The sequence below is a fragment of the Aegilops tauschii genome, chromosome 5 (genome assembly GCF_002575655.3).
Source record: "Aegilops tauschii subsp. strangulata cultivar AL8/78 chromosome 5, Aet v6.0, whole genome shotgun sequence".
In the NCBI taxonomy this organism is placed as follows: domain Eukaryota; kingdom Viridiplantae; phylum Streptophyta; class Magnoliopsida; order Poales; family Poaceae; genus Aegilops; species Aegilops tauschii.
Genome location: NC_053039.3, coordinates 292,356,702 through 292,374,401, shown reverse-complemented (window position 1 = coordinate 292,374,401; position 17,700 = coordinate 292,356,702).

Genomic DNA, 17,700 nt, shown 5'->3' with positions numbered 1-17,700 from the left:
TGATGGTAAAGCTTTGTAATTCCCTGGCCCTAATAAAGCGAGAGATGGTTGTGCACGAGGAGGGTGAGATCATGCAGACGGAACATGACCCGACGATGGAGCTCTCTATGGTCTCGATGGACCTCACCTTGCTCCACTGCCCCTTGTGCCTCTGCCCCTTGAAGCCTCCAGTGTATGAGGTTCGAATGCACCTCGTCCGTTCGGCTGATCGAGCAAGGTGCATGTTTCTTGATTGATGTGTTGTTCGATTGATTTGTGCAATGCAAGGGAGGGCACCTGGCTTGCGCGGACTGCCGCGTCGAGCGCCCCGGGAACCAGCGGCAGTGCCAGAAGTGCGAGCGCGGCGGTGGCTTCGACGTGCGGAACACGGCGGTGGGCGCCGTCCTCTCCTCGGTGAGGGTGGAGTGCCCGCACGAAGGTTGTGGGCTCTGCGTCACTTACCACAAGCTCGCCGATCACCAGAGCATGTGTCCGCTCGCGCCCTGCAAATGCCCCGTGCCCGTCTGTGGCTACGAAGGCCCGCCACCGGTGCTCTCCCACCACATCAGCATCGTGCATCCCATGCCCGTGCACAGGATCCAGTACGGCAAGGCGCTCCAGCTGCAAGTGCCACTGTCGGAGCCAAAGCTCTTGCTGTTCGCGAAGGAGGACAGCCGCGCGTTTTTCTTGGTCGGCGGCGTGCTCGACATCGGCGCGCCTATCGCTGTGTCGGTCGTCTGCATCAGAGCGGGGGCGTCCCCACTGCCGCAATACATGGCCAAGCTGTGGGCAAATGGCCCGCCGGGAGAGCCCAAAGGCAGGACCGACGCCGTCAAGGTGGAAATGGAGGTGACAAGCAGCAGGGATCCCGGCGACGTCGCCGTGCAGGAGCTGACCTTCTTCACAATTCCGCCCAAGCTACTGGCCGAGGCTAAGCAGGTGTCCCTCCACATTCAGATTGACAAGCTCACGTCCTAAATGATTCTACAGTGCCTTCTGTTCATCTTAGTAATATGCTAATATAGGGGTTAGCTCGGTTTACTTTAGCTTAAGAGATGGTGGGTTTTGGTGGCGATGCAGCAAATTACCTCGACATCAGATCAGCAGTGAAAGTAATTTCGAACAGTCGAATGGATATTTTGTGTCTCTTGGATATAAAGATCCTTTGGGTAAGAAGTAACAGCTTATATGCTTTTTTTTCGAAACGGAACAGCGATAGTATATTTTTTTGACATGCACTAATATTTTCAAAACGGACGTCGGGCTGTAGCGAGAAGGGCGGTTGGGATGCGGCATCGGCCCATACCGCGGTGACCCCCGGTTGGGACGCACCGACTGTGGATTTTCTCCCTCGCCGATGTCGACCGCGTCTATGCAGAACATTGTTCCCTTCCCCCAGCTGCGGGATCAGGCCGGATATGTGACCAGCGGTGTGGCCACCGTCGTTCTATGCTTGTGAAGAGAGCAACCCAAGCAAGCAGGCTTGTAGCTTAGGCTCCTGCTAGTGTATATATAGTGGTTTTCTTTTTCTCTCCATATCAACCATTTTATATTGCGTAAGTGTCATTGAAGAGTGAAATGATGGTTGCTTCTTTGAACTAACTTATTGTGTGATTTGACTGCTCCTTTAGTGGCCCCTACACGTACTCCCCCTACATGTATGCAACAGTCACACGTACACATGGACGCAAAAATGCTCGCGATGCCCTAATGCATGCATGTCCGCGCGCACGACGGAACACACACGGTCACGCTCAAGTGCTCAACCTACACGTGCATGCACACACATACTCAGCCAGGGTGAGCTAGTGACCGTATAAACACCTGAAGATGTATATATTGAGCGCAATGAGCGTATTATGAAGTCCAATGACCGTATTTTTACAAATATACAGTGATAGACAGTGTATTTATCTCGTTTGAAATTAAGCCATATTAACCGGAGAGGAGGCAGTATGGACTAGCATTACTTTGTTGTGTCCCATCAACTTGCTGAACGAGGAGAAGCTTGCAGGACGAGAGAAGCTTGCGCGCGGTGGCTCGCAGGACAAGGAGAAACTTTTGACTAATGCAAGCTCTCCTTCGCTCAGGCGGTGGACGTGCAAGAGTTAATTCGGTGTCAGATTGCGAGAAGCATACACTATACTAGTACTATTATTGTTGCACTTCCCGAAGAGGCGAACAGCCAAGCGCAAAGTTTACTAGTACTAGTACTACTACTATAGTCTATAGAGGTATGTACTATACTAGTACTAGGAACCGGATGGAGGAGCGTCTGCACTCTTATTATATTTTTAAAATGTGATAAAACAATCTTCAACACATTTGGTTCTCTTCGAGGGTTCTCGCATGTGATAATGGAAGTTGATTGCATGGAACACTCGCCACAATTCTCGCTTAATTCTGGCTCATATCCTGTTACAAATAGGAGAGCTCGGTAACATTTCCTCTTTTTTGTTATTCAGCATGTAAACAGGTCAGCAAACCTTGCGGCACATCTTTGTGTGAACCGTGCTTGCTGCACTTTGAATGTGGCCGAGAGCTGGCTTGATGAAACACCTCGCTTCCTACTTCTTTTTTTGCGGGGTACCTCGCTTCCTACTGACCAGTGTCTTGGCTGATCGTCCTAAGAATGCTTATATATGAATAAAGCTCTCTCATTTACCCGCAAAAAAGATTAAGCCATATTAACCGGAAAGGAGGGAGTATGGACTAGCACTACTTTTTGGTGTGTTGCGTCAACTCGCAGAACGAGGAGAAGCTTGTAGGACAAGGTGAAGCTCGCTTACGCCTTTTGACTAATGCAACGTACCCTAGCCCAGGTGGTGGACATGCATCAGTTCATTCGGTGTCAGATTGCTAGAGGCATACACTGTAGTACCGAACATGCGGAGTACCATTATTGTTCGACTTCACGAAGAGGCGAAGAGCCAAGCGCAAGGTTTAGTAGTACGAGTAGTACTACTACTAGAACCGCATGGTGGAGCCTCTGTACTCTTTTTTTTAATCTCTGATAAAGTACACATTTATTCCGGAGAAGGGCGAAAAACGGCACCCCAACATGTAATGATGATATCGATCAACCATACTCGAATATATCTTGGCCTCCGTGCGAGCCCGTCTATGTGTTCTCGCTCCTCGTCTCTCTCAAGGAACGGCGGGTTGGCCATTTTGCCGTCAATTGAGATCGGTTTGCTCACACTCCGGTCCCACATGTCAGTGATATGCCAAGAGGAGGTGCGTTGACCAACTGGCCATACGCGTACTTGGTTTTGCACCTTCATACTACTCCTCCCTCCGTCACAGTTTACAGGGCGCGCTTCATTATGATGCATTTCTCTCAATGCATTTCCACCACCAGAGAGACTTTAGACGCGTTCGGTTTAATGCTAAATTAATTAGGGCGTGGTAACCGCAATCAAGTCCACAAATTTCTCTCGATGTACTACGGAGTGGAGTAAGTGCATGCATGTGTGTACCCGCGGTGGAAGCACTGCATGCATGTGTGTACGCATTATTTCCTCTAGTAATAGACGCCGTGTTATAACTACCAATGCTATTTTTCAGGCCGATCGCTAGTCGCCTTGGTCCCAAAGATTTTTTTTTCTGAAGCGCGCTCTATAAACAGTGATGGATGGAGTAGTATGAGCGGATTCAAAGAAGAGCATATTGATGGTTGCTTCTTCCGAGCAACTTACAGTGGGAAAGGTGGGGCTTATAATTTGACTGCTCATTACTCACTATTAATGCGGCGCAATGACCGGGCTGAGTCTCCCATGCGGCTGTGCACTACCCCCTCGGTTCTTAAATATACTCCGGAGTATTTGTCTTTCTAGAGATTTCAACGAGTGACTACTCAAATATTTGTCTTTTTAGAGATTCAAATGGACTACTACATACGGATGTATATAGACATATTTTAGAGTGTAGATTCACTCATTTTGCTCCGTATGTAGTCACTTGTTGAAATCTCTAGAAAGACAAATATTTAGGAACGGAGGGAGTAGACATACGAAGCAAAATGAGTGAATCTACACTCTAAAATATGCCCATTTGAAATTTGTAAAAAGACAAATATTTAGGAACGAAGGATTATAATTTTGTGCATGGCACATGGACCCGGATGCCGAAGAGGCTTCTGGCAATGCTATCAAGCTCCAACATTTGTTTACATAATTGACGTACTATACAAATAATTTTCCAGCGACATGAAATTTTACAATGGTCTGAGCTTTCAGCTTTTGTTCGTGTGTCTTGCCATCGATGCTCTTTTGGAAACAATAAAAAACTAACTTCCTTGCTAATGCATCTCAATTATTAGCAGATCAGAGCTAATATTTACATCACAACTGAAGACAAAGTTGTGAGAAGGTGTTAAATTAAAATTGATCCATGCTTTCATTGGCAGCAACGTCCCCCCAGCTCTGTCTAAATCAACAAGGCATGTTGGGAAAAAAGTAGCTGTCTGGAGCATGCAACATTCCGATCATTTTGTGCAGTTCCATTAAAATAGAGCGGAGCGTCCCTGTTCCAAAGATATTAAGTGTGATTACGATAATAGAGGACTGGTGATGAAACAATAAACACACAAATAGAAGCCGGTCACCTTTGCAGTCTCTCTTAAGACTAACTAGTTGGAGAAGATTAGGCTCGGAGTTGGATGAGGAGGATAGAGCAAAACCAATCTCCCTTTGTGCAGTCGCACTGAAATGTAGAGACGTTGCCCGTGTGACATTTTGGTAGAACTGCACAAAACACTCTTAAGAAAAAAGTGATTTGTGCAGTTCACCAAAAGGTCGCAATAGCAACAAGGTGAAATGGATAGCCCTGTTTGCAAAAAAGAGGTAGAAATGAAACAATTACTAGCCAATAACAGTTGATGACACATGCACGAAAAAAAAGAAGCATATTCCTTGTCCTAAGGGAAGATAACAACACGGTTGTGTTTGTCTAAAACGGTGTGAGGACGAGATTGCAATATGGAAAGTACACCGGATGAGCTACGTTTTGGGCAAAGAACTATGGAAGATCCACATGCAGCGACGTGGGAAGACTGGCAGTGGAGCAAGGCCGGAGGGGATACCTGGAGGTCATCGGGATGTAACTAGGTGAGCGGCGGCGGGCGGAGTCTGCCCATACTGCGGCAGCGAGTAGGTGGCATAGGCCCTACCGCACCGGAGCTTAGTCAGAGAACGGCGTGTACCGCAGATCGGGACGTGCTGCCTCGGCGCCGTCGAACAGAGAAACGATGCACGTCCTCCCTTTCCACCGGCGGACGGGATGCGGCCGGATCATTGACCAACGGTGAGAGAGAGAGAGAGGCCACCGCAGCCTTTTGTGAGATATTCTGTAGAGAGACAAACCAGGCAGGCAGGCTCCATTGTATATAGTGGAGCGGACTACCTTTTTCTCCATAAAATCGTTTTATATTATGTGTACGTGCCATTGAGCGATATAACTTTATTTAAAAATAACGCTCCAACGCATCAAGTCAAACTTTGTTTCGTGCACGCGTGGTACACGACCTCCGTAGGTAAACAACCGCTACACACGTTCAAATTAGCACGTGGGCTGCCATTTCGTACATAAATGAGCTCCACCGTGTACCCGTGCGGGTGTGGCTGGGCACGAAGCGTGAGTACGTGCATGGTGCACCTATTCTCTTCTTGTATACGTACACCACCTACGTGGGGTTGTGTGAGAGAGATACAAATGTAGAGAGAGATAGTGTGTGGGTTCGTGAGAGTTTTTTTTGGGGGGGGGGGTCAATCAAAAAATGTAACATATGCAACGTGTGTGAAATAGAGTCCTGGATATATCATATATATAGAGGGGGCGATCCACGAGAAGAGAGTGGAGGTATCATCGGCTTGAGGTGTCCATAGAATCGAAGAGAGGGATGATGTGTGTGTGTGCGCGCGCGATCGATAAAGAGTTCCATCGAATTTGTGTGTGCCCACGTCAAAGATATAGAGTGGCTGGCCTACTGGAACGTGAGAGGGGACAGGTGCAGTTTGTCTCTGTGGCATGGATACCTACCTACAGCGCTCGACTATCGGTGTGTGGTGGGGGAGGGAGGCCTAATTAACTATAGAGGTACAATGGCTGGTATATGTGTGGAGGAGGAGAGAGCCTACCTCATGTATTAAGGGAGATCGATCTACCTCATGTATTAAGGGAGATCGATCGGCATCCATGCATATGTGTAGGAGAGGAATAAGGTTGGGAGAGAGACAGAGCTAGAGTGTTGGAGGGGGTGGTAGTGGAGTTGCTTCTAACAAATGGTGGGATAGGCTTGCTAGACAACCGGAGGGCACGCCTGCAGTATCAATAAGAGAGGGGATGGCTGCCTATCTATGCACGTGCGTGTGAGAGACGGGTCAGGAGGCATGCACGAATGATGAGGGGGGACGATATGGATGTGGTAAGCAGACGTAACTACATAGGAAGATCAATCGTCCTTTGTCAGAGAAAGGAGAGACATAACTTGTGAGGTACATCGATCGATGGGGGGGAATAGTTAAAGTCGACCTAGGTATATGTTGGGAGATCGATCGGTATACATGCATGTGTGTGTTAGAAGCAAATGAGGCACGAGGAGAAGGATAGAGAGAGAGGGATGCATCTAGGAGGTGGTGCGAGAGTCATACTATATCGAGGGGGAAGGAGTGTGCGAGTACGAGATCGATGAAAAGAGTGGTGGGAGTGAGGCATGGACGGTGATAAGAGAAGAGTGGAAGCTTGTGTTTGTGCTAGGCACACCTAGCTAGAGAGGCATATCGATCGATGTGTGCCGTAAAGAAGGAGCTGGGGGCCTACACACACCGTGGGTGAACGACCTAAAGTGAAAAGACGAATTTGCGCGATGGAGCTAGAGAATGCTGAGGGAGGGTGAGAGGGATGCGGGCGTGTGCATGCACGAGAGAAAGTTAGCGCTAGCTACAAAGATAAGAGGATTGTGTGGGTGTAAAAGACGAATAGAGATCATACTTCATTATAAAAAGCGAATTCAGATATTTGAAGAATTTATCATAGTGTTTTAAACCGACGCATGTGTGAATATATATAACGGTGATACACATGGTGTGCTTATGAACATGTTATACTACATATAATATATTTTATCTCTACTCTTATGAAAAACGGAGTTGTTGATGATGGTGTGCCTGCCATCCTGCAATATAGCCCGTCCGATTTATATCTGACGGATAGGAAGGAAACTATGGCAATTTTGGAAAAAGATACCCACACCTCTCTCCATATTTGCAAATTAGGCCTCCCCTTGATCATGTTGATGTTCTGTGGAACGCATGGGCATCTTGCTAGTACTACGTATAATATATAGAACATTGATCATAATTTGGGCTAATGTGTGGCTTTTGCAGGTCAGGTCTAAATACTTGTCATAATGTAGGGGCGGGGCACTATACTATGTGTGATAAACATGGTGTACACGTATGGAACATGGTTTAGATTATGAATATATAGTTAGTACATCAAATGTACTATTATTTGGAATCAACATCAAGTGTATTCAAAAAATAGAATTCGAGTTCATGCAGTACACATAGTTCATATCTATCTCTATAGTAATCATGTGGTGTGTTATTAAGGTAATACATGAATGATGGTTGAAGTTGGCAACAATCATGATTGTAGATTCTTATTGAAATAGAGAAACGAATTCAAATTCAGTTCGAATTGCAGCGGTAGTATAGACATTTGGAATGCACTAAAATGTTGATATGAGTAGGTTACATGCATTATACAACAAGCGAAAAAATTTAGTTGGACATAACATGGATTCATACTCCCTCCTTCCATCTATATAGGGCGTAATGCGTTTTTTAAGACCGCCTTTGACTATTGACAAGATTAATAGTACATGACATGCACAATGTGAAAATTATATCATTGAAAGAACCTTTCATAGATGAATTTAACGGTGTGCTTTGTGTAAGTTGCATGTCATATACTATTGCTCTAATATTTGGTCAAAGTTAGCATCGAAAAACGCATTAGGCCCTATATAGATGGAAGGAGGGAGTAGCTTTGAATATCATTTTTATAGTAAAACGGGGCAAGACTCTCTCTTTGTGTGGTGTGAATAGTTTTATTTTTTTTGTTTTCTTTTTGGTTGAGGGAAGTGCGAATTGATTTGGTACGTACAAGTACAATATTACACGTTAGGCTTGTCCCTAAAATTCAACCCGCGCCTTGTTATATCCCGAAAATTTAGATATCGTGCTCCCAAAACTGGCGCCTTCACAACCCGCGCCTTGCTATGCCAAAATTACAACGCGCGCAAAAACTCCCTCCAGCTGCCAAATCCCGACAGGCGAAATCCCCCTTCTAACCCTGAGCCGAAAGGGCCGCTAGTTCAAATCGGTGGGGGGTTCTTTTGTAACACACCCTACATTTTGGACAAGCGCGTCCCTAAGTCATGGTTCACCCCCTCCCATCGCCTCTTTTTTGCCATTCGAAATCCCAGGCCGCCATAACCTCTCCGCTCCAGCCGCGAAACCCCACCCTCCTCCGTCCGCCACCTCACCGCTGCCCAGATGGAGCCTCTTCCCCGACGATGTCGTCCACCGCAACAGCTCGACGTCCCTCGTCCACCTCCCCGGATGAGGATCCGTCGTCCATCTCATCGTCCCGCCGGTTCAGCCGCCCCGTCCTCCACCTCCAAGGAGCTGCTCCGACGATCGCCTCGTCTATCGCGGCTGCTCCATCCCCACAGGGCCACCTTAACCTGCTCCACCGGAATCGCAGCATCCTCACCGACTCCTTGGACGAAGCCGAGGCCTACTCGGCGCCACCAAAGAGGTTGTACACTCATCGCATCGCACCTTCTCCTTAACTCGACCTCCCGGCGCCGACAGTGCTCCATCCCGCACCCCCATGGAGCGGCTACCTTGAAGCCGGCACCGCAGGCGACATCTCCACGGCGGCTCTCCCCCAGTGTGAGGCCCCTTCGGTGGCGGCGGCCATACCAGCCGGATCTGCTGCTGCTGCTCCGATTCTCGCTCGCTCGCGCTGCTGCTGCTGCTCCAGCTCTCGCTTGATCGCTCGCTCGCCCAGCTACTGCTGCTCCGGCTCTCGCTCGCTCGCTCACGCTGCTGTTGCTCTCCCCCTCGCTTGTGCTGTTGCTCTGCTCCGATTTAGCTACACTTCAGTCGACTGAATCGACTTTTGGGTCAGTCGAATTTCAGGGGGTGGGGGGCTCGCCGGAGTTAAGGAAGAACCACCCGCAGAGGGGATGGGGGCTCACCGGAGAGGTACCCCACTATCTATCTTAGGGTTCAGGGTGGGGGCGGGGGCCTAGAGGGCTGGCCGGGGCGGTGGGGAGTTGTTTCGGGGCGGCGAGGCGGCGCTGGGGCCGGCGGTTCGGTCAGTGGTGGCTGGCGGCTCAGGGGGTGCAGGTTGAAGATGAACTGCAGGCCCTCCCTAAACTACATGTCAAGTGCCTCTCTGCTACCGTTGCGTTCAGTTTCGACAGTAACATTCAGATTCCACAGTAAATTTCTGTTTCGACAGTTAAGTTCAGAGTCAACAGTTTTTACCTCATCTGTTGTAGTCAGGTGGTTTTTGGTGATGTAAATTTTACATCTATTTTACATCATCTATTGGAGATGCTATTAGAATCCCACTTGAGATTGACGATGTCTGTCTTGTGCTGCTTCAGCCTTGACGTCTTACGGCTCACTGGAGCTGCTCCAACGACAGAACGATCCATCACAACAGAGCAGTGCCCTGGACGCCGTCTATAGATTCCTCAGATCTTCCTCCACACCTCCGACAGCCACCTCTGCCTCAACTGCTTTAGCGACCAACCCAATGATGCTGAGGTCGACACGGCTACGACAAAGAGGTTGTACACTTGTTGCATCACTTATTACTATACATTCATGTCGATCCATTAGGGCTATTTTGGTTCAATGGAAAAACATAGCAATAGGGAATTTTCCAATGGCACTCTACTATTGAATTATTCATGCATTTTGTTGAAAGGAATGAAGCAAAACATCCACCTGGACCTACTTTTCAAAATCCTATGCATGAAAACAAGACCAAGTGCATTAGTGGCAGAATAACATTCTAACTGTACACGCTTTCATATGGTTTCACTTTATTTTGGCCATGTTTCTTTGCATTCATCTGCTCTTCCAATTCCTGTAAACCAAACACCCAAGTTGACAGAAATCCTGTGTTTACAAATGCTTTGTTTACCATGTGCATTCCTATCCTATTCCGGTGTTTTTCCTATCCCTGTGTTTTTAGAATCATGCAAGCCAAATGAGCCCTTACAGAATTACTTCAGTTACAGGTAGGTGTCGAAGGGAACTTTGTGTGGTTTGTCCTGCCCCTGCCGCGACGTCGTCCACCTCACCTGAGCTGCTCCATCGACAGAAACATCCACCAAACCAGACATCACGACTCCTGACCGTCTTTTGCCACCTCAGATCTCCTTCCCGGCCGCCGGCACCCACCGCAACGGCATCACCATCATCGACTCAGCAGATGAACCTGAGGAGTACACGGGTCCACAAGAGAGGTCACACTCTTATGTTTCTGCTTATGTTATGCATTGCTTAAAATTACCTGCTACTATATCGTCCTGTTCACCTCTTGGACTCCAAGTCAGGTCCAAATTAACGTTCAAACTTGAGTTCTAAATTAGTTGTGGGGCACATATCGAGGAAGCAATGAATAGTATCTCTGTCTAATATCTGGTTCACCTAGGGTATGCCTATGTTGTTCATCTTGGGTGGGAAACAAATAGTAAAGCAATCATCATCTGTCTTTTTATTAAATTAAAGCAATCATCAGCCTGCTATCATTATTTTTGGATCCATCCACTGGTTGTTACCATCACTCTAAATTTTTGCATGCTCTCCTTACATAATCTCACCATATTTTTTCGTATGCATGTCAGATATTGTACACAGTCATGCTGAACATGTAGAGAAAAAGAGAAGAGTTTTGCGCGGCAATACAATGTCATGCAGACATCGCTCCATGGTGGGTTCAATGGCAAACCCTCCCCACCCCTCTCCAGATTGTAATCTAGAGGAAGATATCCGTTCTGAGGCGGATTCAGACGCCGCTGACCACTCCTATTTACCCCCAAGGTGTTTGCTCTACCTTGGCATGATGATGTTAGTCATATCATGCATATGTTGCCTTGCACTGCCTACTTTTGACATCATAAATGTCATCTGCTTAGTTTAGACATGTTCTGTAATGCCACCTATTTAGTTTCTATATCATATATGGGAATTATGCAGTCTCATGTCTTTTAGCCAGCCATAATATATGTGAAATGTGCAATGCCATCCTGTTTAACCAGGCTTCATATATTTGAATGATATCTTGCCCATCCTTTTCTTCATTACATTTCCATTTGTCGACAATGTTTGTACATTAAACTACTCTTCCTGTGAATCAGCCATTTGGGTGGGAGATTGAAAAATCTGGAGTGAAAACAAGGCCTTCAGAGCAGACAGTGCTACCTGTCAAAGCAGATCTCTTCTTGGGTCCCGATAGCTCCTCGGAGATGGATTCAGAGACAGATGACCAGTCCTATTCCCCCACTGAGGTGTATGCTCTAACTTGGCACAGTTATACTGCTCATATCATGCATATGGTGTCTTGCATTGCATAATTTAGACATCATATACACAATATTTAACACCATGTTGTTAGTTCAGACATCATATCTAATGCCCTCTGTTTAGCATATAAATCACATATGTGAATTAAATGATGCGATCCTGATTACTTAGATAACATGTAGGTGAATTATGTCATGCGGTCTTGTTTAGTTATTCATCATATCTTTGAATTATGTTATGCTATGCTATCCAGTTTAGATAGACATCATATATGTGAAATTATGTCATGCTATCCGTTTTAGTTAAATAATATACATGTCAACTATTTCATGTCCTCTTTTTTCCACACTATCTATTGCATTTGTCTCTCATACAATGTCTGTACATTCAACTATGTTTCCTGTTTATCAGCCATTTGAATTGGAGCGGGTGATGCCAGTATCTAGCGGACTAAAAACACGGTCTTTAAATAAAACAGTGCTACCTCTTGGCGGAGATAGCACCCCGGTTGTACATGCACGAGAACCAGCCCTACCACACATAACCCAAACTCTCGCAGATTGTACCCCTACTGCGATGGACAGAGAACCAGCTTCACCCAATCTAACCCCAACCCCAGCAGATAGTAACCCAGTTCCTGTTGACACAGCACCATCTCCACCACAGAGCTCCCAAACAAGAGCAGTTAGTAAGGCAGCTCCGGTGCCCAAAGGGTCAGTACTACCACGGCGAACCCCAACTCCACCAGTTAGTACGCCTATTCCTGTGGAGGAAGCACAACCAGCTAGTCGTAGTTTAGCATCTATCGCATTTGATGTTGTTAAATCGTATGTGCGTATCTTCCCATCTTGGAAATATTATACTGAAGATGAAGGAAAATGCCAGTTGCAGGTGTTTGTCCAGGAGTTATGTGTAAGTAATGTTATTCATGGCAATTACCTTGCTTTGTCCCATACATCCTACCTCCATGATGGTTACAATACAGCAAATTTTCCCATTTTTCTCGATAGAGAAGGACCGATTTGGAAACTCAGGATGATGTAACCTGTGCTAATACCTCTGCTATCTTCAAGAATGTTTGGTGGCAGTATCGGAATTACCTGAAGAAAACGTACTTCACCGGCAAAGAAACTCATCAAATTCCCTTACATTCTCCTGAGACACATTTACTGGACGATGACTGGGAACGCCTTGTTCTGTACTGGTCCCGAACCAAGAATGTGGTAAGGTCTATGAGCTCATTTTCTATTTTTAAGTACTATATTCTTGCGTCTTACTGTACTCTGTTCATGTAGAACAAGTGCCTAAACCTGAAGAACAACTGTTCTAATTTAAGATTCCATTACTATCATAGTTCAAAAAAGCGCTAGGCATTAATTGTGCATTTTGCCACCGCCTTGCGCTTTACTGACCAAAGCACATGCTTATGCGCAGTTATGCACAGATTAAGCGTAGTTATGCACAATGCGTTTTGCCAACGCCTAGAGCCTAGTCGCGCTTAATCGCTCGCTTAGACGCGCCTTTTTTAACTATGATTGCTATCGTGCATACTGCTTTGCTCTTGTATCACTGTATTTACTCATACAAACTTATTTTTAAATTGAAAGATCCAATCGAAACTCCAATGGGACACCAGGTATGTTCACGCATGTTTCTTTAACAGGCTTGCTCTTATCAATAGCTCTGTTGATTTCAATTTCAATTGTGTATACAGTTGACTTCTCATATCATGCACATTACTAGCATCACAACAGAGCCAATAGTGTTGTTGTACATGTAGACTCGTGGTACCCATCTGAAATCTTGTTGTGTCGTGTAGTTTCCCACGCTTTGTATTCTTTCACTGCTGCTTTGTCTTGAACTGATATGATTTGAACCATGTCTCTATTTTGATTTGGCAAGACAATGCAGTGACCATAGGACATAGATATATGTTTATTTGATGCTTTCATTATGTACTAGTACTTGGCAATAGCAGACTTGGTAGTTTAATCCTGTCCACCTTACTAATGAACTGGTTCACCGAAATGAGTTTCATATACTAGTACATGCTAAACCTGTTATGTGTCTGCTTGTTTCTTCTTTTAGAATGCTGACAAAATATTGGGGAAGAGTGCCTTATTAAGCAATGCTAAAGGAAGTAATGCAGATAAGGTTCAGGATAGTGACACATCCTTGTTGGTCTCCAACAAAGCTGATAAAACAGCTAAGGAAGACTATCTCGAAGACAGTGAGACAACCCCAAAGTCCTGTCTTGGTTTAGTGTTCGAGTTACTGGCCACTACCGCTTTCACAAGCTATTCAAACTCACTGCCTGAATCAGTTCGGTTTCTTGAGTCTCAACTACAAGCTGAAAGACATCGGTTAGCTGTGCTGCGACAAGAAGCGGAAGGACTGCGGAAGTCCCTGGAGCATTCAGATGCATACTTTCTGGTGCAACAGCAAGCGTTGGAGGATTTTAGCGCCAAACAGGACAAAGCTAATAAGCTTGCTAAGCTTATTGCCAGCATGGTGGATACCCAGGATAATGTTTCTTGAGCTCTTCTGAAGTTGTTTCAGTTATGCTCTTGTTTTGCTGCCGCGTTTATTTGCACTGGTGGCCAATTTTGACGGCCAATGTATGTAATATGCTGCTTTGTTCCATATATTTGCACTGGTGGCGAACTTTGATGCCCAGTGGATGTAATATGCGTAATAGCGGTAATAGGCTAGCGTTAATTGCTTGCTTATTTATTTCCTTATTGTCTTGTTTAGTTGTTTGCTTGTAGTCACTGCAATTCTTTTTATGTGTTTTTCTAGTGGCCACAATAACCTTTTTTGTAAACTAGGCCAAAATAATCATGGCAACACACGGACTGTTGTAACCATGGGCCTCCTACGGGCCGTATGATCCATGGGCCTTCTACGGGCCGTAGGATCCATTGGCCTTCTATACGGGCCGTAGGATCCATGGGCCTTCTACGGGCCGTACGATCCATGGGCCTTTTACGGGCCGTAGGATCCATGGGCCTTCTACGGGGCGTATCATCATTTCGCCAATCATGGGCCGTACTATTCATGGACAATAACGGGCCGTTAATAGGCCGTATTTGATAACTCTATGAAAACATCCCAACGGGTTTTTTTACATGAAAACGGCCCAACGTATTAACGTGCCACAAACGGGCCGAGTGTAACCACGGGCTGAATTTGCCCACAAGCAGAAAATGACAGTAACGGGGCGTAAGCAAACGAATGCTGGAAATGAGCCCAAGAATAAATGAGCCCTGAGAAGGCCGAAAGATAACATGGGCTGGAAATGGCCCAACGGAATAATGGGTCGTTAATGGGTATAAAGTGATACATTGTTCATTACGGGCCAGTTTTACCACGGGCCGTTAAGGGGCCGAGGGTTACTAAGGGCCTCATATGGGCCGAAAGACGTCATGGGCCATACATGGGCCGGAAGTTAAAATGAGCTGGAATTATATTGGACGGCCCAAATGACGCTATTGTGCCTAATTCGGATAGGCCGTAAACGGGCCCTGGGTTAGCGGGCTGTAAATGGGCTATATGCGAACAAGCCGTTAACAGGCTTGCCGTGGGCCGGCCCGCAACCTTTTGACCAAGTCAAACGGGCCGGACTTTTCACATGAATGGGCCTCTGTTAGGCCGTGCCACGTGTCGACGTATCATAGGCGATTTGGGTCCAATGAGTGGATGACATCTGTGCCAACGCGGAGCTGACACGTGTTTCCGTCAGCCAATCAGAATTTTACACATGGAAAATCCCCATTGGTCCGGGCTGTTAATGGGTTATCAGATCCAAAACCGGACCCGATAGCTTAACGGCGTTCCGTTACGGTGGATGCCACGTGTCGGTCACCCTTGACGAAAGCACTTCTGTGACGCGCGATTTACCGTCATGGAAGTGGACACTTCCGTGATGATAATTTTGGTAATGTCATGGAACACTTCTATGACATCACAGGTATGACTATCTTGATTCTGACATAAATTTGTCATGGATGTACATGCATGACAGAAAACGTGACCTACTGTGACAAACACGTATCATCACGGAAGTGTATTTTTGTTGTAGTGATGGCTATGTCAAAAGAACTCGGTGGCGATAGATCAAATCGGTGGGGCCGGGTTTGACTTTAGGTTTGGGACATATGTGAAAATGAGAAAATGGTTGAGGGCTTTGGAGCATATCACTAAGCACTTTGAGCAAGCAAGCCATAAAGCAACACCTCATCCCCTTTTAATAGTATTGGCTTTTCCTATGGACTCAATGTGATCTTGGATTACTAAAATGAAAATGTAGAGTCTTTAGCTCTTGCCAATCTTTGTCCTTAGCATCTTGAAGGGGTTCCACATCCTTCTTGTCCATGCCACGCCTTTGTTGAACTCTATGAAATATACTAGATAAAAGTGTTAGTCCAACAAGAGATATGTTGACATTAATTACCAAAATCACCCAGGGAGCACTTGTACTTTCACCCTTCTTACTCCTTATTCCTTCATCCATCATAACATCACCCAAAACTTGAAAATTTGAATCACACAAAACTCAACAAAACCTTCGTAAGATCCGTTAGTATAAGAAAACAAATCACTACTATAAGTACTGTAGCAAACCAATTCATATTTTATTTTTGCATTATATCTACTGTATTCCAACTTTTCTATGGCAAAAACTCATCAAAGAAAACCATAGAGTCATCAAAACAAGCACACAACGCAAAGAAAACATAATCTGTCAAAAACAGAACAATCTGTAGCAATCTAGATATTTCGAATACTTCTGTAACTCCAAAAATTCTGAAAACTTAGTACCACGTGAACAATTTGTATATTAATCTTCTGCAAAAAGAATCAACTCAAAAGCACTCTTCTGTTAAAAAGGAGAATTATTTTCGTGAGCATAAAAGTTTATGTTTTTCAGCAAGATCACATCTACTATCACCCAACATGATCCTAAAGGATTTGCTTGGCACAAACACTAATTAAAACACAAAAAACACAATCATAACAGTAGCATAATTGTGCAAACACTCAAGAACAGGAAGCAAAAGACAATAAATTTTATTCATTGGGTTGCCTCCCAACAAGCGCTATTGTTTCACGCCCCTAGCTAGGCATAAAGCAAGGATCTACGTTTTGTTGTTCTTTTCCTTAATTTCCTTAGAGGTGTTTTTGTCATGAGGTTTTGTAAAGACGACATAAAACATATTATCCATAGAAACTTTAGCACTATTAAGTTGTCCATCATCATAACCCCTTTGATTTCTGGTAACGATCCAAGAGTAATGTTGATTAACATTATTGAAAACCTGTTGGATTACATCTAAAATGGGGACTTCCTTTTTAAGATTCTCATCAAAGATTTGATTATCCCCAAGCAAATGTCTTAACGCATAATCACTATTGTAAAGAATTTCATCTATCACGGGATTTTCACAATTCATACCATAAAAGTCAAAGATTTCCCTAGCTTCCCGTATTATGTAGTCAAATTCATTCATGAGAACGAGAGCGGCCAACTTTTTATCCTTAGGATTCTTTATAACGGGAGCTCAAAAAACAATCTTTGCAAAGTAGGATGAGTACGGATAAATTTACTTTCAAGTTTCATAACTAGTGCTGAAATAGCTTCCGAATAAGATCTAGTCCTTCTAAGGATAGGAGCATCATCAAGACTTAAATTTCCAACACAACTGAAAAATTCTTGGATACGTTCTTTTCCCATAATATTCCCTTGACCCAAGATAAAAGTTTTAGCATCCAGATTGCCCGTACATCCACTCTTAGGATTTAGGCCATCATATGTTGCTGCCATACCGAAATCACTCATGATTGCAAACAAAATTTAGATCAGACGAGAAAAGGCGAATGAAAAAGAGGGCGAATAAAACGACAAATTTTTGTGAAGTGGGGGAGAGGAAAACGAGAGGCAAATGGCAAATAATGTAAATTGTGAGGAGATGAGATTTGTGATTAGGAACCTGGTAGATGTTGATGATGTCTCCCCGGCAACGGCGCCAGAAATTTCTTTTGATGCTTGCTAGAACTACGTCGGTATTTCCCCAAAGAGGAAGGGATGATGCAGCACAGCGACGGT